Genomic DNA, 25,864 nt, shown 5'->3' with positions numbered 1-25,864 from the left:
TAAAGGAACTGTTATTCTGCAACTTATTCTGACCAATAAGAAGGAATTGGGTATTGAAATAGAAATGACTGTAACTTTGGAAGACAGTGATTATATCATGTTAGAGTTCATGATAGAGACAAAAAAGAAAAAGAAAATCCAGGTATAGTCTGACTCATATGCTAGACTTTGAAAGAGTGGGTTTCAAGAAATTCTAAGAAAGGATAGCTAGAAATGCATAGTTTAGGAGTATAACAAGGGAAGTCAGCTAGAGAGGGATGGTGTCAGGAACTTGTCTACTATGAGAAATATAGAAAAAGGGAGATAAAAGCAGTTCCTATCAGATTTCCTTCCTGTCTCCCACTATTGTAGGGATGGAGGTTAGAGGGGGAAAAGAGTCCATAATCCCACAGTGGACATTTAAGAATATAAGAAGTAGCCTCAGGGTTGGTGTATATCCTTGGTGGTTTGAGAGCCCAGGGTCTGGGAGATGTGAAAAAAAAGTCAGCAGCTTCAGTGAAAGCTTGTTGTGGGTATGTGTGCATGAGATTAGATTGCGAGTCAGAGAGGGTGAAGGTGAATGTGGAGTTTGTATGTTCAAGTGAGATTAGGGAGTGAATAAAACAGGCTTTCAAAGTAAAAGTGGGTGCTGTGAGTATACATTTGGGATTAGCTTGAGAGCCCAAGGGCAGTGGTATTTTGGTAAAGGTTTAATAACTATCTCTACCACTTTCTTAAGCCTGGACAATTAACTCAACATTAAACCCAGCCCTGATTTTTAATGTTCGTCAACATTCAAGTTATAAATGCTCATACAGCTCTACCCAGCCAGTTATAACTGGATCCAGCACATCCTTGCATTTGGTATGATCGTGCCCAAACTGATGAAAGTAAGTGGGGCAATATAAGTTTAGGAGGGTCTTCAGTGTTCCAAATCTTGCAGTGAACAGAGTTGGTTCCCTGTTGCTCCTACATGGGCATCAGCATAAGCATTCATGTGACATGATTTTAGGACCTTTAACCTGTTTGCCTACACCTGCTTCCTGCTCCCCACAACTTATGGCAAATCAGAATGTTCAATGATGATAGGCTATAAGATCAGATTCCCATCAGTATAATATATATGAATCATGGACACCTGAGCTTCTCCTCGTTTTTGTTTTAGAAATCGAGTGCTTAGGGGCCAGAGGGAAAATTGCCTGATTGAGGGCACTGCATGTCATGACAAATATGACACACTGCAAAATGAAATTCTCATGGCAAAAAAAAAAAATGTTTTCAATGAGAATAAAAGTAGTATCTGTCCAAAAATAATCAAATGAGATAATAATGTTAAAATGTTTTACAAACTTTAAAGCATTCTATAAATGCTAACTCTTCATGGCTATTAAAAGAACTATGTGGTTGCACAGGGAGCTCACTAACCAACTCAGGTGTTTTAAAAGACGTACAAAAAAATGGAAGCAAAGGCAGGTGTGAATACCAAAGAGCAGCCTAGAGCTATATAATGATCAGGAATGTTAAAGCCTAGAACCAGATGAGGTTTCCAATGAGTTCTAAGAACAAGAAAATGATCTTTTAAAAAAACTTTGTGTGACAATATGAAGCTCATAGGTCACTTCCTAGTATTCGTGAAATGTACAGATCGCTAAGGCTTAGCAGTATTTTGCTTCTTTTTCTCTTTCTAGGAGAATGATCATCAGAATAGGAAGGAGAAAACAAAAATCATTAAGAGAAAATTAAAGTCCAAGAGAAGTGAGAAGGGCACCTAGGGTCCTTAAATGAGTCGTTAAGAGCAGATTAATTCCTTTGCGAGGCACTAAAAAAAAACCTTGCAAATGTAAGATTGCTATGGTGATCATAAAAAAAAATTGTGGACAACATAAGAGATGACATAGGATGGGAGAAAGGAAAATGTGGTCCAAATTTTTAAAAGAGACTATGAGTTTAACTACAATTAATTCCTAGCAAAATTCTAGAACAGGTTATTAAATGTATAATTTGTGAGCAGTTACAAAAAGGAAGTGATGATTACTATAACCTATCAGAATTCATGAAGTAGTAGTCATGCCAGACTCAATTAATTTCCTTCTCTTTTTTTTTTTTAACAGGGTTGCCAAACAAGTAGATCAGGGAAATGATCTAGCTGGATTTTAGCTAGGCTTTTTGACAAAATCTCATTGTATCCTTATGGACAAGATAAAGTGATAAGGTTTGAATGATAGCACAGTTAGGTAGTTTCAGAACTGGTTGAACAACTGAATAGAAAGGTGGTAATTAAGAGATAGATATTGGCCTGGATGTAGGTTTCTGGTAGAGTCCTTTCTGGCTCTGTCCTTGACCTTATTCTATTCCACATTTTCATTACCATAGATGGTGTACTTATGAAATTTTTGGATGGCATATAGCTAAGAGTGATAGCTAATATATTGAGTGAGATAACTGATACCCAAAAAGATCTAGACAGAATGGAAGAATTGACTGAATTAAATGAGATGAAAGTTTGTGGTGATAAATGTACAATGCTGCTCTTGGAGTCAAAAAATCACCTTCAATAAGACAGGGGAGAAATGACTAAGCAACACTTCATGTAAATAAGACCTGGGGTTTTAGTTGACTATGAGTCAAAAAGTGTTAACTGTGTGATATAGAACTGAAAACACTCCTGTGATCTTAGTTTGCATTAATAGCATCCCAAAAGAGGTGATAGTTCTGCTGTGCTCTGCCCTGGTCAGAAAGGAAACATGTTTTTGTTAAGCACCTACTATGTGCTAGTTACTGTACTAAATGCTTTACAAATCTTATTTCATTTAATCCTCACAACTCTGAGAAGTAGATGCTATTCCCTTTTACAGTTGAGGAAACTGAGACAGTCAGCAGTTAAGTGATTTCCCCAGGGTCACACAGCCAGCAAGTGAGACCAGATTTGAGCTCACATCTTTGACTCCAGGCGGAGCTCTATCCACTGTACAACATAGCTGTCTAATTAGACTACATCAGAAATATTATATTTAATATGGTTCTTTTGAATTTTAATAAGACATTGACAAGTGGGAGTTTGTCCAGAGAAGGGTGACCAAAATGGTGAAGGAACTGCAAAACATGCCAGAGCAGTTTAAGGAAATGAGGGTGTTCATCCTGGAGAAGAGAAGATTTGGGGGCACATGGTTATAATTTTAAGTTTTGGAAGGTCTGTTACATAGAAAAGTGACTAGAATGCTTGGTGCTACAAGATAGAACTAGGATGGAAGTTGCAGAGAGGTATATTTTAGCTCAATGGAAGGAAAACTAGAATGGATTACTTTGGAAAGGAATAAGCCCTATCACTGGAGCTTTTCAGTTCAAGGTTAGGTAATTTCACTGATTGGGGATGTTCCAGCGAAAAATCTTCAGGAACCCCTTGGGGGAAATAAGCTTTCTATCTCTGAGATTCTAAGATTTTATGAAAAATCCCCAAATGGTTGAAATAGGAAGGGTCAAATCAGTAAAAAAGACTCTCTGGAAAAAAATCTAGACTAGGAATAAAGACTTGAGATCAATTTTTGGCTGCAGCACTTCCTACCTGTGTGACCCTGGGGAAATCATATGCAAAATGGTCATCATCGTTACAATACCTTGCCTATACCAGTTTGTTGTTAAGGTCACTTGGGATGATGTTTGTTTGTTTTTAAACACTTTGCAAACCAAAAAGAACTATACAGATGTAAGATAAGCTATAATGATGGCCCCTTGAGGAGCTATCCTCCTCAAGAGTACCACTGTGGCTTTTAGCATGCAGTTAGACTAGATAGGGCATTGATTTTTAAAGCCTTGTTAATGATCTAATACTACACCTAATTTAATAGCTGAAAGGTTGAAGAGTTTTGAGGCTTTTTCAGTTATTGAATGCATGAACTCTATAGTTTTTGGACATTAAGATAAAGACCAGGTGTAAATTAGCAAATTAAGATGGTAAAATCGAAAACTGAGGCAATTATTCAGAGCATAAAACATTTTTGATTTCATTATAGGCACATTCCAGGTAAAAGCCTCTGTTACCTGGAAAATTGCTTCAGTTCTCCATTTTACATGCTCGTGTAGACCTGGTCTCACTTTGGAAGAATTAACTCTAAACTTTCATCTGAATACTCAGCATTTAGTGACATGAGAACACAAGTTTCTAAGGTTTTGATGTTCCGCTTTTGCATTTTCTCACACCAAAATTGGGTGGCTAGTGTTTACAACCAAAACCTGATGCATTGCTGCCCCCATCCAAATTTCTTCCACTGGTTGAGTAGAATTTCTCTCAAAAACATCTCTGTTGTTAGGTATCCATTCCCAGTTTCAAGAAGTCAATGCAGAAGGTGAGGAAGCAGAGAAAACCAGTTTTTCAAAATATATCTATGATTCTGACAGCCCAAAGCTGAGGAGTTTCTTCAGACTGTCTAAAGTTAGGGGGTGGGGGGGAAGGAAGGAGGAGGGAAGAGACAGGTGACATGTTACCCTACTCAGAACCGGCTCCTCCAGACTGTCCAAGGTAGGCATCTGCAAACAAAGAAAGTCAAAAATTTTAAGTAATATTTCAGTCTTAAAAGGTAATTATTTCTGCCTGTAGATAAACTTGTTTGGAGTGCAATTAAGTGTCCCTTTCCCTTCTAGCCCAAGAAAAGGTTCACCAGAACTTAGACGATCAGGACAGTATTGAGGTAGTCTCCCAAACCAACAAGAATGCAATTATGTATGTTTCTTTTTTTTCTGAACACTATGGGAAAAAGTATTTCCATATACACAGAACATATTTTGCTTTTCAAAAACAGCCTACCATTTTCTTTATTACATTATGACAACAATTTTTCATTAAAACTTTAATTATTTTTTGGTTTTTTAATTAATTTAAATTTTATTACCTTATTATAATTAGAAGTAGCACAGTTTATAACAAAAATATGACAATTTCAGATCACTTTACAGCACATACTCCTATAAAACTTTAAAAGTTAATTTTAGTTAAAGCACTAGTCATCTTAAAATTTGATTTCTGGTGTTGTCCAATATTCATAGGTCAGTGCAACCAAATGATGGAGAAAAACTAAATCACACTGAATATGCCTCTCCTCTCCCTCCCTGTTGCCTGCCCCCAAAAGGGCAATGTATAAAATGTGCATCTTTCAGTTTATACTATACAAAAATAGTTAAAAATACAACCCAGGTTAACATGTTACATTAAAAATTAGTTTCTAGTAAGAACTTGACCTTCAAAAAGAAAAAGGAAAAAGCAAAACTATTTTCAATATGATAACAAAAGACAGTAGAATTAGGAACTTTTAGATCACATAGCCCATGTAGTTTTATGTAGCAGACTACCCCCAAAGCCTATAACTGACATTTCTCCAGACAGCCCCCTCTATTTCTCTAAGTATATCTGTATGTTCACTATCATCATTCTATGTAAGCACCTACTTGGAGCTGTTAGACTGACACACAGATCTCAAACTATGTAATTAACACAAAACCCAGGAACTAATTTGACTGTGTTACTTGGAGAAACAGAACTGTAATTATTTTCCCTACTGTTCTGAACTAGTCACAGTACAGTTTCATGCTATTTGATTTTCTCTACATGGAATTCCTAACAGCCAAGATTATAACTTAACAATTAATTAAAAACTAAAATTTCAACTTAATTATTAATTGCTGGTTGCTTTTTTAGAAGGTGATTATCAAGATTACATAAAGCTACCAGACAGGATTATTACTTTCTGACAAGTAGAATTGATAATGAATTCTCACATAATAAATGACTTAAGATATGAATTTTTTTGTTGTTGCCATCAAAACAAAATCCGAGATGTCCCAGTTGTTTCAATCATGTCTGACTCTTTGGGATCCCATTTGGAGTTTTCTTGGCAAAGATACTGGATTCTTCTTTTGAGTTCGTTTTACAGATGAAGAAACTGAGGCAAACAGTGTTAAGTGACTTGCCCAGGGGCACATAGCTAGTAAGTTTCTGAGGTCAGATTTACATTCAGAAGATGAGTCTTCCTGACTTAAACTATCCACTGCGCCACCTAACTGCCCTCTTTTATATATTGCAACTCTTTAATTATGGCTACTTCTTTCCCTTAGTATTGCATGTATCTTGATAGTCTGGACAATGTTCCATGATCCTAAATTTAATAAGTAACATTTTAGAAAAGTTGCACTTAATTTTATCCAGAATGCAAACTACATTCAATTTCTATGAGATGTTTCTTAGTAACTGGTTAGTTTTTGACAGTTAAACTAAAGCTAATATTGTATTATACTCCAAATGATTTCAAATCAAAAGGAAAACTGAATTAAAACCATTTATAAAGAATTAAGTTCAAGGAAAAATCTAAAGCTACTCTGGAAAAAAGCAATAAGAAATGAGGATTGACCTATGAATGCACTTAATTTTTTTTCCCATCACTAAAGAGCAGTATCTGAATATAACCTTCAGTACACAGTGGTGTCAAACTCAAATAGAAATACATTGATGTGGTCCACATTGACTTAAAAAACCACAAATTAACATTATCTATGTTGCATTTTTATATTTCCAATTACCTTTTAATCTAGTTCTGGCCCCACTTGGGAGCAAGTAGCCCAGGGGTTACAAACTTGATACCTTTCTCTAACATGCACTAGGTCTGCCTTAAAAGTAAAGGTCACTGGCAAAGCCAAGATGGGGTTGATTAGGGATAGCCACCCAGCTGAACTCTTCTGACATTCCCCTCCAAATGCTTTTAAATTAAGGCCTCAAATCAAATTTTGGAGTGGAAGGCCAACAAAAAGTCAGAGTGAAACATTTTTCTGGCCTAGGAAAACTTGGTAGGTCAGCAGGAGAAGTCTGTGTCAGCAGAGTGGAGCCTGTCATGAATCCATACACACTACAATGACAACAGTGGCCACAGCAACAGCAACTTTGAGAGTCCTCAGTCCTGAGATGAAAAGGGGGCTGGACAACTGGTCAGAAAGAGATTACAGGGGATCTTTTGCTGGCACTGGATACAGCTGGTGGCAATTGGCGATTCTATTGTCCATACAAAATTCTGGGTCACAGTTCTAGGGTGGAGAGGAGCTTTGGTGATTGATCCAAAAAGATCAGGCGTCCTGATCACACTTTCAAAGCAAATAGGAGGGTTAGTACTTCTGACTGCAGAAGACCACAGACCCTTCATGGGTAAAGACCAGAACGCAGAACAAGAGAGCGGTAATCATACCTCTTCTAGGATCCCACCACCTTCGAAACACCAAAAATTTGCAGACCCCCAGAACTAGCTCTGAAAGTAGCATCATGGAAAAGCCCTAGGCTTGGGACAGGGCCTTCTCACCAGTTGAGCAGAGCCCAACTTTAAACAAAGTTCAAAGTCAAGAAATGGGCTGGAAAAATGAGCAAACAACCACAAAAAGAATTTCACCATAAAAAGTTATTATGGTGACAGGAGAGAGCAAGACATAAACTCAGAGGAACACAGCAATGTGAAAACAGCTACCCCCCAAAAAAAGCTTGAAAAAAATGCTAACAACAAGAATTTCTAGAAGAGTTAAAGAAAGAGATGAAAATGATAGAGGAAAAATTGGAAAAAGAAATAAAAGTGATGCAAGAAAATTATGAAAAGAGAATTAATAGCTTTGTAAAAGAGACACCAAAAATTCCTGAAGAAAATAATACCTTAAAAAACAAAATTGGCCTAATGGTAAAAGAGGCACAAAAATACACTAAAGAATTCCTTGAAAAGCTAAATTGGCCAAATGGAAAAAGTGATACATCTCATGGAAGAAAATAATTTCTTGAAAATTAGAATTGGGCAAATGAAAGTTAATGATTCCATGAGACATCAAGAAACAAAATAAAGTCAAAAGAATAAAAAAATAGAAGAAAATGTGAAATATTTCTTTAGAAAAACAACTGACCTAGAAAATAGGTCAAGAGAAAATTTAAGAATTATTGGACTACCTGAAATTCATGATCGAAGAAAGAGTCTAAGTGTCATATTTCAAGAAATAATCAAAGAAAACTGTGTTGATATTTTAGATCCAAAAGGTAAAACAGAAATTGAAAGAATCTACTGATTATCACCTGAAAGAGACTAAAAGAGAAAATGAAAACTCCCAGGAATATTAGAGTCAAATTCCAGAGCTCTAAGATTAAGGAGAAAATATTTCAAGCAACTAGAAATAAATAATTCAAATACGGAACCACAGTCAGGATCATACAAAGATTTAGCAGCTTCCATATTAAAGGAGCAGAGGGCTTAGAATATGATATTCCAGAAGGTAAAGGAGCTAGAATTACAACCAAGAATAATCTATCCCACAAAACTGAGTGTAATTCTTAAAGGAAAAAATGGATATTTAATGAAATAGAGGAATTTCAAGCATTCCTGATAAAAAGCCCAGAGCTGAATAGAAAATTTGGCATTCAAACACAAGACTCAAGAGAAGCATAAAAAGGTAAACATGAAAGAGTAATAATAAGGGACTCAATAAAGTTAAACTGTTTACATTCCAAATGGGAAGATGATCCATGTAGCTCCTGTTTACATAGAGAAAGGGCTGAGGTGTATTGACTAGGATGGAATGATATAAAAAAAATGAAAGGATGAGAAAGAGGGATTCACCAGGAAAAAGGGGAAGGGAGAGGTAGAATGGAGAAAATTTTCTCACATAAGAGATATGCAAGCAATACTTGAACCTCACTCTCATTAGAAGTGGTTCAAAGATGGAAGAATATATGTATGTATGTATGATACACACACATATATACATTCAATTGTGTATAGAAATGTAACTTACCCAGTAGGGAAATAGAAGGGGAAAAGGATTAGAGAAGGAGGTGGATAATAAAAGGGAGAGAAAATTAAGGGAGAAAATGACTAGAAGCAAAACAGACCTCTGAGGAAGGGCAGGATAAGAAAAGAGGAGAGAGGAAGAAACAGAAGAAAATGGGATGGAGGAAATAGTTCATATTCATAACTGTGAATGTAAATAGGATGAACACATCCATAAAGCTGAAGTAGATAGCCAAATGGGTTAGAAACCAAAATACAATAATATGTTGTTTACAAGAGACATACTTGAAAACAGAAAGACACACACAGAGTTAAAATAAAGGGCTGCAACAGAATCATATATACTTCAGCTGAACTTTAAAAAAGTCAGGGGTAGCAATCACAATCTCAGACAAAGCAGAAGCAAAAATGAACCTAAACTACATTATATTAAAAGGTATCATAGATAATGAAGTAATATAAAAAATTTCTACAGCAAGTTTCTCTGATAAAGGCCTCATTTCTCAAATATATACTGAGTATAAAATTGATTTAAATTTATAAAAATAAGAGCCATTCCCCAACTGACAAATGACCAAATGCTATAAACAGACAGTTCTCAGAAAAAGAAATCAAAGCTAACTATAGTCATATGAAAAAATGCTCCAAGTCACTATTGTTTAAAGAAAGGCAAATTAAAATAACTCTGAGGTACTATCTCACATCTCTCAGAAATGATAAATGCTGGAGTGGATGAGGGGAAAATAGGTACACTAATGAATTCTTGGGGGAGTAGTGATCTGGTTCAATTATTTTGGAGAGCAGTTTGGAACTATGTTCAAAGGGCTATGAAACTATGCATACCCCTCAGCTCAGCAGTACCACTGCTAGGTCTGTATCCCACACCTATGTGTACAAAAATATTTATAGGAGCTTTTCTGTGGTGCCAAAGAATTGGAAATTGAGGCGTTGCTCCTCAGTTGGGGAATGGCTGAACAAGTTGTGGCATATGATTGTGATGGAATACTGTTGTGCTGTGGGAAATGACAAGGGAATAGTTTCAGAAAAACATGGCAAGACATATATGAAGCAATGCAAAGCGAAGTGAGAACAACCAGGAGATCATTGTGCACAGTAACAGCAATGTTGTAATGATGATAACTGTGTAAAATTTGGCTTCTCTGATCCCTATGCAAGACAATTCCAAGGGACTCATGATTTAAAAAAAACAACAAGCCTATTTACCTCCAGAGAGAGAACTGATGAACTCAGTGCAAATTGAAATATAACTTTCTCATTATTTTTTTTAAAAAAAGGCTAATATGGAAATATATTTTGTATGATTTCACATGCATAATTGATATCATATTGCTGGCCATCTGAGTGGGTGTGGTCGGGGTGGGAAGGAGAGAGAGAATTTGGAACTCAAAACTTAAAAAGAAAAGAATGTTTTAAAAAATAAATCATAAATTAAAACGTGTTTTTGTTAAGGCCCCTGAGTCATCCTAAATGAATCAATTTAAATAAATAAGCAAATAATGAATAAATAAAATAAAAAAGGGTTTTACTATTTTTTACTACTTCAAACATTTTTAATTTTATTTTTCATAGAAAAATTATTTTTAAAGGAGTTACTGTGGCAAATAGTAATAGCAGTGGAAATTTTTTTAAAATTCTAAATGACATATTCAATAAAGGTGATTTTTGAACTACAGGACTTGATGAAGACTATAAGAATTTCCCATATTCTCAAAATAAATAAAGCCAATCATTTAAGTCTCAACTGAAGTTAAACTATTTAATACCTAATCCATTGTATGACAAAATAAAATACAGTATAGAGGTTATTTATAAATATTGTAATATTTTATTCCATTAATTTGTTAAAACACCTAAGTTCATAACTGGGAAGAAAAAAAATTAGAAAGTTATAGCAAGTGTTCATGGAGCAAAAATCCCAAGAAGGAAAATCTCAGATATTCAATTTCTCTTCCCTAGGCATTGTCAGTTAAAGAACCAATACTAAGGGAAAACTGACACTTAAAGGAATAAAGTTTCCACTGTTATTTTAAAACAAGCATTCAGATGAAAGCTAAGCATTTGCATGAAGGAGAAAGAAAACTAGATAATGTTAAACAAATGCTAATAATTTAGAATAACATAAATTTTTGAAAGTACCTTTCGAGTGCAAATTTTATTTACATAATTATATTCTTTGACTTTTTTCTTTTTTACCCTCTTTGTTTATCTTTTCTTTATGTTTTCAAATTTCACAAACTAATGTGTAAATAGCATCACCAACACACTCTTGCTTTTGCTGATGGTTTAAAGAAAGGAATTCCATAACTTCTTGCTAAGTCCTGGGTTTGTTTTGTACCTACTGTTCTGGAAGGCAAATCACATTTATTTCGTATGAGGATCATGGGTATATCTTCAGAATCTGTAACTCTTTCTATTTATTATAATGGTGAATATATATTCAAACAATTTAGTATTATTTATGGCAAATATATATCTAGAAAGCCCTTCCCAGTCCTGATATACTGGTCCCTCATTGTACCATCTTCCTCTTGACCTGCCATATAGAGACTATCCCAGAGAGAGGTCTACTCACCTATTACTACTTGTTTCCTGTAGGAATCCTCCATCGTAGGATCACACTCATTTATGATGTGATTCTGAATTAGCTTTATTGTCAAGGTCCTCTTGCCTATGCCACCGGCTCCTACTATCTACCACAAACTTGTGGTCAGTCATTTTCAGCAGACCTCTTCCTTTCTCACCAGAGAGAGTCTGGAGCCCACGCTGAAATGTCTGGGGCCAGAGAGGAGGTGCAGCCACTTCTCCAGCTACCACCTCTGCTGCTGTCACTGCCCCAGCAAAAGGGAAGTGCCCATTTAAAAAAAAAATCTATAAGAATTTCTACATTACTTTCAAAACTGTCCTCTTTCTCTGTTCTTTCTTCTGTTCTCTTCAATGCACTCGTTTCTTTTTCTTTCTTTTTTTCTCCAGAGATCTTCTTTTTTGGCATCATTATTACTCTACCTACTTGTCTCCCTACACTCCCATCCAAAAAGAATAAAACACAGAGAAAGAAAAAAAACTAGTAACAAGTAAGCATGGTTAAACAAATGAAATCCACACAGTAGCCATGTCCCAAAATGCACATCTCTTTCTACATATTGAACTCATTTGCCTCTTTTTTAGGAAGTAACAGTGCTTTATCATGTTGGACCTCTTTAAGATCCAACAGAAAACCTTATCTGATATTTTGAATCCTTAGTGCTTTTTTTCCTTCTTGAAATTACTTAGTGTTACTTTATATAACCTTTGTGTTTATTTGCGTACAAATTGTTCATTCCATTGATCAGAGTTCTTAAGTCTTTCAAAGTTGTTTTTCTTTATTATTGTTGCTATCCTTGTAAAAATTGTTCTCCTGGTTCTCATTTCACTATCAATTCAAACTACCTAGGATTCTCTGAAATCATCTTTCATTATTTCATATAGTGTAATATTCTATTACATTCATATACCACAATTTGTTCAGTCATCCCTTTAGATTCCATTTTTTCTGATTTCCTTTTTAAAAATCCCCTTTTAATCTCCATTTTGGTATCAGGAAGTTTGTTTTGCTTTTCACTGTTCCCTCCCCAGTGTTTTCCTCTCTCTTAACCCTCCCTATTCTTATCCTCATTTGTTTCCCTGTTGAGTTTGATGAATTTCCTAGTGAACCTTCTTTTATCTGTTTCAGAAAAGAGTAAGATTCATCTGATGCCCCTGTCCCCAACCCTTCTTCCATGTTTGTATACTTTTCTTCTTGTAGTCCCCAAATAGAGAATAGCAAGCCCTACCCTATTCTTACTCCTTTTTACATGTAATCCAGACTTCTCTGAGCATAACCAGTTTGTCTAAGAAGCTCAGGTAACATACAAGAGTGTATTCCTTCTATCCTTCCTTTTTTTCCCCCTCTTAAAATCTTCAGAGTGGAACCAATTCAGTACTCCAGCTCCAACATTCTCCATCCCCAGGCTCTCTGGTGTTGGGTATTTTTTAATCTCCCTCAACGCTCTTGGAAGACATTAAGTTCTGAAGGACACATTTCTTTTTTCTCAATTTTCATTTGTGATTTCTTGAAATATGGTGTTTAGGCTTCTTTTAACCATGGTTTTCATGAAGTCTAATGATTCTTAAGTTATCTTTTTTTTGAGTTGTTTTCCAGGTCAGTTTTTCTTTAATATAGGATATATTTTTTTCCTAATTTTTTCAATCTTTTCATTTTGTTCCATGCCTCATAAATTGATTTCTGTTTGCACTATTCTAGTTTTTAGGGAGTCTATTACTTAGGCAAGTTTTACCACTGCCTTCTAAGCTAGTTATCCTTCTTCCATTTTTTTCCAGAGCTTTTTAACTCTCCTTTCATTTCTTCTATGTATTGTGGAAAATCCATATTTTTTCTTGTAGTTTCTCCTTGCAAGTATTACAGAATTTCTCTTGACTGCAACCATGAAATCAAAAGATGCTTGCTCCTTGGAAGGAAAGTCATGGCAAATCTGAACAACATACTGAAAAATAGAGACATCATCTTACTGACAAAGGTCTATAAAGTCAAAGCTATGGTTTTTCCAGTAGTGATGTATGGCTGTGAGAGTTGGTTTATATGAAAGTTGAGTATTGCAGAATCAAGGCTTTTGAACTGTGGTACTGGAAAAGACTTTTGAGAGTCTCTTGGATAACAAGGAGATCACATTAGTCAATACTTTAAGAAATTAACTCAGTTTATTCACTGTAAGGTCAAAACTGAAGTTGAAGCTTAAATATTTTGACCATACAATGCTAAGATATAACTGACAGGAAAAGACCCTGATGTTGGGAAAGATTGAAGGCAAAAGGAGAAAGGGTACAGCAGAGAATGAGATGAATAGATAGTGTCATGGAAGCAAGAAATACAAACTTGGGCAGACTTTGGGAGATGGTAGAGAAGGGGCTAGCATGCTATGGTCCACAGGTTCAGGAAGAGTAGGACATGTTGGGACAAATGAACAAAAAAACAATTTTAGGAGGTCTACAATAATATTATTATACTAGATGGTGTGTTCTTTAGTTTACTTATCTCTTCTCCTAAACTGGGGCTTTGTGCCAAGGCCAAGTCAATCAACAACATATGTACTTTTGGGTAGGGTGGTTGGCCCTGCTTGGTCTTGCACTTGGTTCCTGCACTTATCTCCACTTCCTGGGTTTATGCCCTTCTGAATCTTTGAGGTTCAAAGCAAAGGCCTTCTCTGACATCTCAGAATAGAGTGCTAGGGATCTTAGGGCCCCTGGACAAACTGGGTTATTCCAGTCTGAGCACTGCTATTTCATGAGGCTTGCAAGGTCCTGACCCTGGGGCTTTTTGACCTCCCTGAGTCTACCAGGGGTCTTCAGTTCTTATTATCTCCAGACACAGAGCCCTGTAGGTTATATGTATCTCTGGCCTTTTTCTGGTCATTCTGGAAGGCTCCCTTTCCTATTATTCATAGGCTTCTGGCTGACTTTTTTTTTTTTTTTTTTTAGTTCTGGAGTGGAAGAATGCATTTACTGAAACTTCTCATTGGATTTCTTGTTCATTTTTTTTGGTCTGGTTGTGAATTTCAAGTTTTTGTTAGAGCAGGTGTGTGGAGGAGCTGGGAAGACTGCCTTCATTCAGGCAGCTATTTTGCACATGCATAGTTGTCAATAATACAGAAATGATTTCACTGGAATATTATCTGGGGGTCACAGAATATATGCTGAACCATTTGCACCACTGGTTATGGATTTCTTTAAATTCTGACCAGTAAAACATTAAATTTACAGAGATGAAGCATTCAACAGCTCCACAGACACCCATAGTGTTCTGAATAGATTATGCTAAAACACAAATCTGAGCATATCATTTCAAAAATCTTCAGTGTCTCCCTATTGTCTAAAAGATAAAAAAACAAAACATTTGGGCTAGCATTTAAATTCTTTAACAATCTTCTTCCTAGCAACCTTTCCAGTTATTTCATATTATGCCCCTTTATCCACTCTCTTTTCTGGTCAACCTGGTTTTCCTGGCATCTTCTCCTTTACTGGAGATGCCACCTGGCAACTGCCTCCATAGGTGGTGTAGCTCCTTCCTCCTGAGAAGCCACAGCTACTTGAGATTTGGAAAAGGAAATTCCATTATTAGTTAATTCAATTCAAGTACCTACTAGGCACTAGGCACCATGCTAAGTACTGGGGATAGAAAAAAAAATTATTCCATTAGACTTGTAAATTCTTTGAGGGTGGGGACTGTCTTTTGCTGCACAGTTCGGACACATAGTAAGCACTTATTAATATTTATTGACTGATTAATTGATTGATTGATGAGACAAGTTCGGCATAATATTTGATAGTAGAGTCATTAGGGAACTAAAGGAGTTTATTGGATTTTACTGAACTGCATGCTTGGAAGTATGGGGACTACCTTGTCAGGAATAGGGAAGTTTGGAAGATGAGTGAGTTTGTAAAGGAAGATAACATGATGTTATCTATGATCCAGATTACAATCCATTCTTTCCTGCTCATCCTGAATGAAAGGGGGAAGTGGAGGGTGTCTCTTACCAGTCACTGCCCCCAAGCACAGAGCCCAGACTTTGAGAGGTACATGAGGTGATCTTAGGTATAGGAGATGGAGGAGGAATTTTCCCAATGGCACCTGAGCAGCTGTTGTAGATAGTGGTTAGCTTGGATAAAATTGGCCTAGGTTATAAGGAGTCAACACTTGGCTCAGAAAGGAGATTAGAAGCTTGTACAGCAGAGGAAGTAGTCAGAGTTGGAGAGCATTGGGAGACACTGATAGGTATGGTTGTGTTAGAGACAAACTCCATAGTTAGCTATTCTATTGAGGGGGGAATGTGACCTGTTTTTTTGCTATTTGATTGGTTGGTAACATACTTCCTAGGGTCAGGCTACAATTTTTCCCTCCCCCACAGTGATTCCAGGGCCTCCATTTTTGAGACCACTTTTCTAGTCAACTACTTCTGGGGCATGACTTAGTTTTCCTTTCAAGACTGGAATGGGAAATAACAATGGAAAGAGAAAGTGACCAGGATGCTCCATCTCATACCAGTTACAGCTAGCTACAGCTTTCCTCTTACCCAAATAGTTTACACATTTGTCTTTAAAGAGATCTGGGTCCGTATTCTTATTCCTATTCTGGAATGTTATTATTTTTTTTTTAACGTGAATCAATTCTAAGTCCATGTGGCAAAAAATATCCCAGCACTTGTAAAAATTTTCTCCCTCCTTCCAGGTGTTCCCCACTGTATCATAGAATCATGCACACTCATATATTGCCCATTTTGTGATTATCTGTCAGACTATTTGGTTCATTACCATATTCGTTCTTCTCACCCTAAGTTCTTAGGTAAGCTGGAGTACGTTTGACTTTTTCCTCTGCAAACTCAACCTCTCATTAACTTATTAATCAGCTCTGAGCTCCTACTCCAGTTTATTTTCCAACAAGCAGCTCTTCATGTTTCTGCATCCAAACCCTTGAACTCAGGCTTAATAAACATTAAAGTTGCTGACTATAAAATTTAACATTGTAATAATAAAACAAAGGCAATTAGTTATTACAGTTTTCAGCCGTGGGAAAGATCAGAATTGCCTCTAATCATAATGCTAGTTAACTTTTTTTTCAGTTATAAATACAATCTTTGGTTAGTGAAAGAGCTGTTCAAGTAAAGTTGTCTTCCATATACAAATGATCATTATGAATAAACACTTACTGGACAGACGGGACAGAGACAGAGATAGACCTCTTACACTGATTCCATCTCAAGCACATCCTGGGTTCTGTAACAACTGATTGATGGGCAGAATAATCAGAAGGGTTGACTGACAGTTGATTCCCTCAGAAGTGAGGTGAAAAGCACTCTGGAATGGATTATGTGTCTTGAAGTCTCTGGAAAAGGCTACTCTGGGCATTTTGGTCTTCCTCACATATCACTCAATGCCTGGTAGGCAAACTTGGCAGGACAAAGGCTAAATGCGTGGAATCTGAGTTATAGTATTTCAGATTCATCTTCTCAGCTTGTTCCTAAGTCAGTTCCTTGTATTGGCTCTTATAAATCAGTGCTTGGGATCTTGCTGCATAACATGAAGCTAAGCTGATATTTAGGGCAGATGGGAAAATGAAGTAGGAATGTTCCACAACAGGAGTACAGAGTTGCAGAATTGATGCGACTCCATGATGTTCAGATTTAGCCATTGGCATTCCTTTATGAGGGCCAGGGAGTTGGTCATGATTACATTGTAGCTGTTTTGGTTTTGTAACATGAACTTGAAGCCATTTTGAATATGCAAGGTCAGTTTGGGTTGGAGTAGCCTACCATTACTACTATGCCTAGAAAATACTTCTTAGAGATGTGAATCACATTCTCCTCAATCTCATATTGGACCACTGATGGCATTGATAGATGTTTCACTACTTCTTACAGGATGTGCTTGTCTCCACTGTCAATGATCATCAACTTTCAGGTGAATGGGATGGCTGCAGAGGGGCAGGTTGACAATGATCTCCTGATATAAGAACTTATTCCTCTCTGCATATTACATGGCTCAATTCAGCACCGGGACATTGATGTAGGTCTTACTCTGAAAGACCAGAGACCTTTTTTTTCCCCTGGTAGTTGGAGCACCGGTCGTATAAGCTCATCCACTTATAAGAACATTGCCTTGGCTGGCCATAGGATGTCATCTTTTAGAAACAGCCCTCCTAAATGGGGAGAAAGTGGAGACTGCAATGCTTTCAACACTGGCCTCTGCCTGCCTGTGCCACAACTTAACAAATAGTTAACATTTACACAGTACTTTAAATTTTACAAAGCATTTTGCATGTATTATCTCACTTCAGAAACGTACATATATCACTTCATTCAATCCTTCCAACAGCCCTGTGAGATAGTGAGTTGCTGTTATTGTCTTCATTTTATAAATGAGGAAACTTAGATATAAGTTTAAGTGACTTGCCTAGGGTTTCACAACTAGTAAGTGGCTGAGGCATTTGAACTCAGGTCTTCCTGACTCTAAATCCAATACTTCATTCCATTATACCACATAGCTGCAATTACTTTAAAGTAATTGCTGACTTCTCTGCAATTCTGCAATAGTCCCATTATTCAGATTTCTTAAAATAGCAGCTAAAACCTTTCAAGAATTCTCTTTATAGTTCTTTGCAAGATAAAAAGTTAAAACAGTTCTCTCAGGAAAGAAGTTCTTTTCATCCTCTTTCTCCATGTACCTCACTCAGTCACTCACTCACTCTTTTAAAAAAAAATTATTCAATTTTATTTTCAGTTTCAAATTCTCTCCCTTCCCTTCCCTCATCCATTGAGAAGGCAAGAAAAACAAAAACCATTATATCTATCTATCTATCTATACATATAAAATTCCTTCCATAGCTATTCTAAGAAGGAAGGAAGGAAGGAATGGAGGGAGAAAGGAGGGAGGTCAGAGAAAGAGAGAGAGAGAGAGATATGTTTCAGTCTTCACTGAGTCCATCCACTCTTTAGAGGAGAATAGGTTGTTTCATCACCTTGGTCTCTCTTTAGCCATGACTGTTCACAATTTTTGCAGAGAAGAGAATCAAACTGATGTCCTTTCAAAATCCAATTACCTCTTAAAGTTACAGTAATGGTATCTATAGTCTTTGCAAGAGAAGCTATTTAAAAGAGGTATCAGACTCTCTCTTACCTTTTATTTTTGCTGCATTTGTGCATGGATACACACAAGTGAGTAATGCAGTGGTCAACCACATTGTCTTAGAAAACTGACTTTAAGACAGGTGTGAAACAGAAAGCAAACAAATACTTAAGAAACAGAAATTGGAAAGCAGACATTTGTCTCTTCGGAGAAGGGAGAGTGTAAAAGGGAAAGGCTTGGGAAAGAGAGGAATCTCTAATGGTTCTCAGCAGCCTGAACAGTTCCTGCAACTCATTCTGCTCCAAGGGCTCCCAGTATAAAATCTGGGCACACCACCCTTATCTTGGTGTCTTTGCAGAAGTTCCTTTCCAGCAGCAAGTGTCCTTGTTTTCCCAGCACTTAGCACAGTGCCTGGCATACAGTAGGTGCTTAATGAATGTTTATCGATTGATTATTTGTCTGCTCCCCAGCTTCTGTCCTACTCCTCCCTGAGGAGGATTGGGTGTGGGGGTTTTGGGGGAAGGAGGGGGCTGGGCAGCGCTCCACTTGCCTCCTCCTCCCCAAACCAGTTCTGTGTCTCATTGCCTCATCTAGCCTACACCATGTCCCCATGCTTCCTGAGTGAGGTGCATAGGATTGTATCTAGTTTTTACTTATTCTTTTCCTCATGATTTGAGGATGAGCTTGGCAATCACATGTCCATGTTTGTTATGCCCATGTCATCATGAGAGTCAAACTCTGAGGATTAAACAATGAGGAAAACTGGGAGATTCCCATCTTGACCAGCAAGTTATCTGTATATGTTTGGCAACCTGAATGAGTGCTTCATAGAGATTAATCAGTGAGATCAAAGTTCACTCTTGAAGAGAAATCAAAGTCCACTCTTGAAGGGAAATCCAACAGCTGGTGCCCCTCCCCCTATTCCCTTGTTAGATGTTAGAAGTAACATCACTTGTGCTTGACTTCAATGAAAGGGAAATCAAACTATCACTTTAAGCATTCCCTCTTTAATAAACAAAACCCTATCCAAGTTCAGTGGTTGACTTTTTTCCTCAACTAGTCCCAAGCTACTTATATTGGGAAAGCATTTTTTCCTCTTTAATTAAGGATCACTTAGTGAAAACACTGAAGCCAGGGTAAAATAAGTGATCTTTGTTAAAGTGGATTCCCCCTAGCTCATTAGAAAAGCCTCAGACTGGGACTGGGCAGATTCTCTACGCCTATGCCTCGCTCCAGGCTATTTTAAAAGTAAGCTGTTGCCTAGGAATTCAAATCACTTAGAGCAAGTAGGGTCTTTGTGAACTGGATAATAGAGCTTCCTGGGGCCTTAGAGATCATCTAGTCCCTCACCTTTCATTTTTAGAGGAAGAAACTAAAACCCTAGAAGGTGAAATAAGCTGTCCTTAGTCATGCAGGTAGCAAGTGGTCAGGGAATGGATTTGAGTCTAGGCCACAGAACCCTTTCATTTTAGATTTGGAAGGATCTTTGCAGGTCATTTAGTCCAAACCCCACTTGAAGCAGACTCAGATCCCCACCCCCTATATAACATCACCATTGACTCCTTATCTAGTTTCTACTCAAACATCTCTAATGATTAGATACCTAGTCTTTCTCAGGACAGTCCATTGAATTTTTGCACAGCTCTCAAAGTTAGGGACTTTTTCCTCATATCCTCTGACTCCACTTCAAGGAGGATGCCCAGGGTAGCCAGATGGCTGATGATGAGATCATCATTTCCCAACTGGCTGTACTCCTGGACCACATAAGAATCTCATCATCCTGCAATATCAACCCTAAAACTCACATGTCCTCTGTACCCCCTCACCCCACCCCAGGCATCTCCCCTCCTCTAATTAGAGCAGAGAATGGACAGCAGAAAGCCCTTCACAGATTCTCTATTTAAGGAGGGCACCTCTTCATTTCCCACTCAGCTTTCGTCTTCTGGACTTCACCAGTCCCACCCCACTCTTCCTCTCCTTTTTCAGTTTCTTTTGTGAGCTCCTTGAGGGCAGGGAGGACACTTTGCCTTTCTTTGGAAACCCAGTACTTAGTACATAGTAAGCGCTCCTTCATGTCTGGAATCTTGGGCCCCAGGACTGGGCTCCATGGACAGTATTGTTTCTTGTCGAAGACGCTGGAGTGGTTTGCCATTTCCTTCTCCAGTGGATTAAGGCAAACCTCGGTTAAGTGGCTTGCTCAGGGTTATATAGCTAATTAGTATCTGGGGCTGTATTTGAACTCAGGTCTTCCTGACTTCAGGCCCAGTGCTCTATACACTCCATAAATGTTTATAGACCGATGGACTAACTCCAAATCCAATGTTGCTTCAATTTAAAAAATTTATTTTCATCAATTTCATTTTCCAATATATCTCTCCCCTTTCTCCAGCCAAAGAGCTATCCCTTATGACAAAGAATAAATGATAAAGAGAAAATAAAGATAGTTCATCAAAACTAGCCACTGCACCAACCATATCTGACATCATAGGCAATGTTCCACACCTAAAGGCCCCCACCTCCACAAAGAAGGGAGGAAGGTTCATTCTTTGGGGTCAAGTTTGGTAATTATAATCACATGTTGTTAACATGTAATTAACTTTCTATGGTTTTTGGGGGGGTTCCTTTCTTTTTAAAATATTGTAGTCATTGCATTGTTTCCTTATCAGTACTTTTTCTACCATTCTAAAATGCATTTTATATATGTATACATATATATATATATATGGAGAGAGAGAAAGAGAGTATGTGTATGTGTATGTGTATGTCAGAGGCAGGGCCTGAAGTCAGATCCCCTAATTTAGTGTGTGTGTGTGTGTGTGTGTGTGTGTGTGTGTGTGAGGCAGGGCCTGAAGTCAGATCCTCTAATTTAGTTATCTTACCATCCTTTGCCTCCCTTAAACATAGTCTCTCTTCCTTTAAGATGCATCTCAAGTCTCATCTTCTGTATGAAGGCTTTCTTCATACTCTCAGGTTCTAGTGTCTAAAATCCCAAGCTACCCTGAATTTAACTGCATTCTAGTTAATTAGCGCTTTATATTTATTCTACATGTATATCTATATATGTGCACGTTCTTTTTGATTCCCTCATTAAAATGTTCAACTCTTTATGCACAGGGATTGTTTTATTCTTTGTGTTTGCATCTCCGGAGCCTAACACGGTGCCTGGCACTTAATAAGGCCTTAATAAATAGCTGCTTATTGATGGATTGACTATGCCACGCTGACTTTCATGCTCCCACTTGATTGTGCTGGACTGAAATAGTAAAGAAAATGAAGCAACAATACCGAGAAACCTGGTTTATTTAGCTTATAGGTGTGTAGGTCTTGGCTCTTCTCTTTGCTCAGGATGCAAATGGGCCCAATCAACCTAGGAATTCAAATATGAGATAGAAACCAAAGGATCCTTCCCCTTTCATGTACATAATGAATTTCCGAAACAAAACAAAAACCAAAGAGACCTGGAAACTGTTGCATGACAAAAGGATCATTAGGTTGTCATTTTGTTCTAAACTGCCCTGAGGACTTTAGAGAGAGAAAAAAACAACTTAGGACCTTGAGACCTTTTTGAGAAGTCCAGTTAAAGAGTGAACTTGGGTAGTCACCTTTGTTAAGAAAATTTTCCCCTCATTTCTTGATGAAAGAGGAGAAAAAAGAGATAGTGCTTCCCCAAACCCTTTTATATTCAAATGAAGAATATCCTTGATAAAAGAGGAAAATTACCAAGTATAATCAGGAATCTCAAAATGTACATATCTGAATTAGTAGTAAATGGGGTAGAAAGTCTTCAATATAAAATCATAGTGCTTTATGCCTTGTATATATTTATACCTTATTCCTCCTTCTTAAAAAAATCTGCGCGTTAAAAAAAGTTAAGTAATAATATTTTGAAAATTAACATACAGGATACATGAGCTCGTTTTTAGGAAAATGTCTCTTGAAAAATGCAGTCTAAAATTATATTACACTAGTCTAGAGCTATAACTAGAATTTTTTCAGCTGGGTCAAAACCCCAGGGAATAGGGTGAAAAAGAGAAGATCTTGGAACGTAAGCCCTGAGTGACTAAGCTCTGAGGGTAGAGGCTGTATCTCATAATTGCATTGGTGGAGGACCTAGAGACTAGACTTGGAGATGGAGGATCCCATAGGGAGGAAGTATCCATCGAATTCTGTGGCACAATTCTGTCTGCTTTCCTCGTCCCCATGTCAAGTAAGATTCTTCTCAAAGCAGTAGACAGTCTTACTTTTTCAATCTCAAAGATGGTAACATAAAGTAACACTTGATTATGTTCATTTGATGTCTCTTTGTCCAGCTCAATAATGATACACAAAGGACCATAACCTAGTGAGAGCATCCTAAAATGAAATAATAAGAAATATTATTCAAGAATAAATGAAATTCAGTGGCAGATGAGAGAATGATATACTGCAGAAAATGTTTTCTCCATTAAGTGTTAGGTATTAGCCTTGGGAAAGTAAAGTCCTCCAATGTGCTGTTCCCAGCCTCCTCTCTGTTGTGACCAGGGTAGATAATTTTTCTAAATACTTTATTGAATGAATGAAATTAATGAAACTATTTCTTAATTACTTGCCATGTGAAAGTACCACGCAAAGGACAGGAATATAAATGGAAAAGTAAGCTAGTCCTACTCTCAGGGAGCTCACATTCTAATAGGAGGAGATAACACAGATAGGTAGAGCAGTTGGAAAGGATGGCAGTGGCAAAGCAGATGGTAATACATCTTCTTCAATGTCATTTCCATTGAGAAGATCATATCATTTTTTTTTTTTATCATTGAGTCATTTGATGCTGTCAAGAGCTTTGGTGATGAAAACTTTTCTTTTCTGGGTCTTTAGTAGCTGTGGCTGCTGAGGAAGTGGAATCTATAGCACCTGCAGAGGAAACTGCCAGGCTTCATTTTGACAAGGGTTAATTCCTTTGATTATGCCTTTGGGGGCTGGGCTAGAAACAGAACTAGTGATCAGGACCATGTGATTTTCAAGCATATATATGACAACAGTTGGTGTGGAAGGCAGTGAAGATGTTCGGTCTAAGGGGTTGTTCTCCTCAAGGACAAGGCTCTTGGGTTTAGGGTCCTGGGCATCTAGGGTCCTATCAGCATCTAAAGGGAAATGGTGATCAAGATCACGGCAGGGTCTTGAGAGATCCACCTAGCTCTAGCTAGTAGCTATGGAGAAAGTTTTCAGTGCCCAGCATAGTTAAATTCCAGCTTCTTCCAGAAACATAGAGCTTATCAACAAGACATATTTCTTCTTTCTATCAATCTTATCATCCTTGTAGCTTTGTTCATACTAACTCTTTCCTAATGTCACTCAAACAAGAGACGGGGATGTTCTACCTCTGTGTTTATTTACCCTCATCATATTATCTTTGGGATACAATGGCGTTTGTTCAGTCATTTTAGACTCTTTGTGACCCCATTTGGGGTTTTCTTGGCAAAGAAAATAGATTGGTTTGTTATTTCCTTCTCCAGCTCATTTTACAGAGGAGGGAACTGAGACAGAGTTAAGTGACTAGCTCAGGGTCACACAGCTAGTAAACGTCTGAGGCTGGATTTGAACTCAGGTCTTCTTGTCTCCAGACCCGGTACTCTATTCACTGTTCTATGTAGCTATCCTACATTGGCATAGTCCCATACATATTCAGTTCAAGTTTTAGTCTATCATCTTAGCAGTCAAGTCAAGTCTATCATCTTAGCAGTATTTTTATTGTGTTTGTATGTCAAGGATCCCCAGATTGTCCTTGATAGTTTAGCATTCCTGTGGCTTCTGGGAGATAACCTTTCTCCCAGCTAAATCCAAGAAGTCTTGTTTATATCTCAGCTTCAAAGAGTCTTTCTCATTCACACTTGGATATTTTACGATTAAATGCTGGTGTAAATTTTAGCCAACTCCTTCCAGTGTCAAAGACCATCTAGTCCAATACTTTGATTAAAATAGGTAATGAAACTGAGGTCTTGGAAGGTGTAGTGACTTGTCAAAATCACAAAGGTGGTAAGTACCAGAGGTGAGATTTGAATCCACATCCTCTGATTCCTGAGGTAGCATTTGTTCCATTCTACCATGATGTCAAAGTTTCCCATCAGTATGGTGGAGAGGGTCTCTGTCACTTATTTCTTGTGTGATCTTAACTTCTCTGGGTCTCAGTTTCCTCATCGGTAAAATGAGGGAGATGGATCAAATGGCCTATTCCTAAATTTGTGATTGTATTATCCCAGGTCCTCCTAAAATTGGTATATGGCATGGTTCTTCAGGTGCTACTAGCCCTTTGCAAGAGAAATCCTTCACTATTGTGGGCACTGTGCCATCTCTACAGAGAACAAATACCCTAGAACTTCCTTGTTTTTTCAGGACACACAATTCTTCCTGTGTCATAGTTCTAACACAGGGCTCTGTGAAGCACTTCTGCTCATAGAGTTTTACTTGTTGCTAATGGACTTTGGCTTCAAAGAAGTTTGCCCAGGGATCAGTAACACCCTGTACCCTATCCTTTCCAAGTAGGTCTCAGTCATTGATTGACACCGGGTTCAGACTCCCTGAGTCTAAAGCCCAAAGTCCTCTCTCAGTCAGGCACACCTCCTCAAGTGAACACTTTCCACTAATCTATGAGCTTGACAAAGTAACCCCCTCCCCCATTTCTCCTCTCCTGCTGTCAGATTTCAGGGAATCACAGGCAACTGGGTGGGAATATTCAAATTACTCTGGGTTGGAACTATCCTACCTAGGGGAGGGGAACCCATGCAGTGTCCCATCCCTTCCCAGTGCCTCTTCCCTTTCCGCCAAAGACACCAGCCACCAGAAAAACTGAAAGAAAAAGAGAAATAGCTCTCAATTACATTTCTAAATCTCTTATAATCTGCTTGTTGAAAGAAAACATGGCTACTAATAGGTTAGAAGCCTCTAAATATAGCATGTAGTTTTTCTAAGGAAAAGATCTATTCTTATTTTTTTCTCTTTAGTTTACTGAATGTATAAGAAACTATTGAGGTTTTTGTTGAACTTTTCTCCTCTTTTTAAGACATAACTCCACCACAGGAGATGGGTGAAAGGGAGGGGGGGCTAAATAATTATGGAACAGTGAATTTCGAGACAGTAAAAGCCTCTATAAATAAAATCTATTGTTATGCTTTTAATTGCCTGAGCCAACCAGGCTGGAGTCCTCAAACACCACAAAGGGAGTAAAAAATCCTCTGGGATCTTGTTACATTTCCAACTGAGGTGACTAAATCTGCTTCAATTGCAGTCTCCCCCTTGTATTCATAGGAACCCTGCATGTGGTTTGGGGTCCAGGTGTGTGCTTTCTCTTGACACCAGATTTGGATCTCCTGGCTTCCCTTGATGCCTTCAAGTCTCAGCGAAAATCCCACCTTCTTCAGGAAGTTATCAAACTCTCCTAATTA

General features: G+C 37.7%; 2 pseudogenes; both read right to left on the bottom strand.

Moving 5' to 3' along the window:
* Positions 1 to 10,959: 10,959 nt before the first annotated feature.
* Positions 10,960 to 16,590, bottom strand: LOC140523084 (GTPase KRas-like; annotated as a pseudogene).
* Positions 16,591 to 16,741: 151 nt separating this feature from the next.
* On the bottom strand, positions 16,742 to 18,523 carry LOC140523083 (spermidine synthase pseudogene; annotated as a pseudogene).
* Positions 18,524 to 25,864: the final 7,341 nt, after the last annotated feature.

The sequence above is a fragment of the Notamacropus eugenii genome, chromosome 2 (assembly GCF_028372415.1).
Source record: "Notamacropus eugenii isolate mMacEug1 chromosome 2, mMacEug1.pri_v2, whole genome shotgun sequence".
NCBI lineage: Eukaryota > Metazoa > Chordata > Mammalia > Diprotodontia > Macropodidae > Notamacropus > Notamacropus eugenii.
This window is presented reverse-complemented; position numbering and strand designations above follow the sequence as displayed.